A 3,361-nucleotide genomic window follows, 5' to 3' on the forward strand; every position below is an offset into this window, starting at 1 on the left:
CCAGCCCTTTGCCCTGACCCCTGAACCCCCCATCATAGAATATCAGGGTTGGAAGGGACCTCAAGAAGTCATCTAGTCCAACCCCCTGCTCAAAGCAGGACCAATCCCCAACTAAATCATCCCAGCCAGGGCTTTATCAAGCCTGACCTTAAAAACTTCTAAGGAAGGAGATTCCACCACCTCTCTAGGTAACGCATTCCAGTGTTTCACCACCCTCCTAGTGAAAAAGTTATTCCTAATATACAACCTAAACCTCCCCCACTGCAACTTGAGACCATTACTCCTCGTTCTGTCATCTGCTACCACTGAGAACAGTCTAGAACCATCCTCTTTGGAACCCCCTTTCAGGTAGTTCAAAGCAGCTACCAAATCCCCCCTCATTCTTCTCTTCCGCAGACTAAACAATCCCAGTTCCCTCAGCCTCTCCTCATAACTCATGTGTTCCAGTCCCCTAATCATTTTTGTTGCCCTCCGCTGGACGTTTTCCAATTTTTCCACATCCTTCTTGTAGTGTGGGGCCCAAAACTGGACACAGTACTCCAGATGAGGCCTCACCAATGTCGAATAGAGGGGAATGATCACGTCCCTTGATCTGCTGGCAATGCCCCTATTTATACATCCCAAAATGCCATTGGCCTTCTTGGCAACAACAGCACACTGTTGACTCATATCCAGCTTCTCGTCCACTGTAACCCCTAGGTCCTTTTCTGTAGAACTGCTGCCTAGCCGTTCGGTCCCTAGTCTGTAGCGGTGCATGGGATTCTTCCTTCCTAAGTGCAGGACTCTGCACTTGTCCTTGTTGAACCTCATCAGATTTCTTTTGGCCCAGTCCTCTAATTTGTCTAGGGTCCTCTGTAACCTATCCCTACCCTCCAGGGTATCTACCACTCCTCCCAGTTTAGCGTCATCTGCAAACTTGCTGAGGGTGCAATCCACACCATCCTCCACGTCATTAATAAAGATATTGAACAAAACCGGCCCCAGGACCGACTCTTGGGGCACTCCACTTGATACTGGCTGCCAACTAGACGTGGAGCCATTGATCACTACCTGTTGAGCCTGACAATCTAGCCAGCTTTCTATCCACCTTATAGTCCATTCATCCAGCCCATACTTCTTTAACTTACTGGCAAGAATACTGTGGGAGACCATGTCAAAAGCTTTGCTAAAGTCAAGGAACAACACGTCCACTGCTTTCCCCTCATCCACAGAGCCAGTTATCTCGTCATAGAAGGCAATTAGATTAGTCAGGCATGACTTGCGCTTGGTGAATCCATGCTGACTGTTCCTGATCACTTTCCTCTCCTCTAAGTGCTTCAGAATTGATTTCTTGAGGACCTGCTCCATGATTTTTCCAGGGACTGAGGTGAGGCTGACTGGCCTGTAGTTCCCAGGATCCTCCTTCTTCCCTTTTTTAAAGATGGGCACTACATTAGCCTTTTTCCAGTTGTCCGGGACCTCCCTTGATCGCCATGAGTTTTCAAAGATAATGGCCAGTGGCTCTGCAATCACATCCGCCAACTCCTTTAGCTTCTGCCACTTCCCTTGAGACTTTTCCACAATTTAATAGATCTCACCCTTTAAGATATTTTTCCTAATATTCAGCTAAAATTTTCTTTTTTTCCCACATGGCTGTTTTAAACACTCTTTCTCTCTCTCTCATACACACCTGGCATATATATTTGAAATTTAAGAGTATACTAAATTAAATAAAATGTTTATTTCCAAATCTTCCTTTTCGTATTTCCATCCCATTAATCCTGTTTTCATTTGTACCACACAAAATAATACTCTTATCTGCGTCTACCCCTTTAGATTGCCTGCTTCCTGCAGAATAAGTTGCTAAGGCTCTAAATCAGCAAATTACTTAAGCACATACTGAATGTAATCATGTGAGTAATGTCATTGACTTCAGAAGGATTTATGTAGGGCCACAGACACTTGTAGCAAACCTTAAGCTTTTGAATATCAAATTGATAAAAGCATCTCAAAACAGTTAAGACCAGTAGGTGGCATTTATAGCTCTGCATATTATAACCCTGAAAGAACCAGAAATAATTATGGCTTGGGATGATGAAAGCTGAAGTGATTTAAGACTAGTATTTGTATCTTAAATCCTAAACACTAGTGCTGGAAGTGTTGCGAAAAAAGGCATATGTCATTCTGGTGTGTGATACAGAGGTAATTGTTCCACTCAACTCCGGACTCACCTGGAGTACTGTGTCCAGTTTTGGTCAGCATACCTGAGAAAAGATGTGAAGAAATTGGAGAGAGTCCAGAGTAGAAAAACAAAACTGAGATGAGGTTTAGAAAACATGGCCTTTGAGCAAAGGTTGAAAGAATTGGGTATCTTCAGTCTGGAGAAGGAAGTCTGAGCTGGAGAGAGGTGGGAGGGAGAGAGAAATAACAGTCTGCAAATATGTAAAAGCGTGAAAAGCATAAAGAGGATGGTGATCACTTGTTTTCCATGTCCAGCAAGGGTAGGACAAGAAATAATCAGCTGAGTTTGCAGCATGGGAGATTTAGATTGGATATTAGGCAAGTTAAGCACTGGAAGAGGTTACCTAGGGAGATGATGGAATCACAGTTGCTGGAGGTTTTTAAGAACAGGTTAGACAAACACCTGTCACAGAAAGTCTAGGTATATTGAGCCCGGCCTCACCACCATGGACTACATGACCTCCTGATGTCCTTTCCAGCCCCCATTGCTGATTCTGACACAATACTTCCCAATACTTTCTTCTTGTCTTGAATTGTTGCTCTCCATACTCTGTACCTGTTCTGTGCATAAACAGAGTGTCATGGACCCACAGGATCTGTGCTGCACCTCCACTTTTAAACAGTCCCTGGGAGGAACCACTTCAGTGTGCCAAACCTCCAAGGTGGTCCCAATTTTCCTTAAAGGTAGTCCTTGTGGCCTAAACTCATCCGAGACTGAGCCTCTGGACTTCAGCAGTCCTGTTTCACACCATGAGCTCTGCCCAGCAAGTCCAACTGACCCCTGGGCAGAGACTTTTACACTCTTCAGAGAAAGAAAAGGAGGACTTGTGGCACCTTAGAGACTAACCAATTTATTAGAGCATAAGCTTTCGTGAGCTACAGCTGTGAGCTGTAGCTCACGAAAGCTTATGCTCTAATAAATTGGTTAGTCTCTAAGGTGCCACAAGTCCTCCTTTTCTTTTTGCGAATACAGACTAACACGGCTGTTACTCTGAAACTCTTCAGAGACTAATGCACCCCAGGAAGTATTTGCAGTGACATCAGGCAGCCTTTTCAAAACAGAATAGGTTTTATTTAAGTGGATCACAGCATCAGGAAGTCTACAGGTCAGTACAGAGAAGCAAAGGCTAAGACATAATCT

This window comes from Lepidochelys kempii, chromosome 1, assembly GCF_965140265.1.
Source record: "Lepidochelys kempii isolate rLepKem1 chromosome 1, rLepKem1.hap2, whole genome shotgun sequence".
Taxonomy (NCBI): Eukaryota; Metazoa; Chordata; order Testudines; family Cheloniidae; genus Lepidochelys; species Lepidochelys kempii.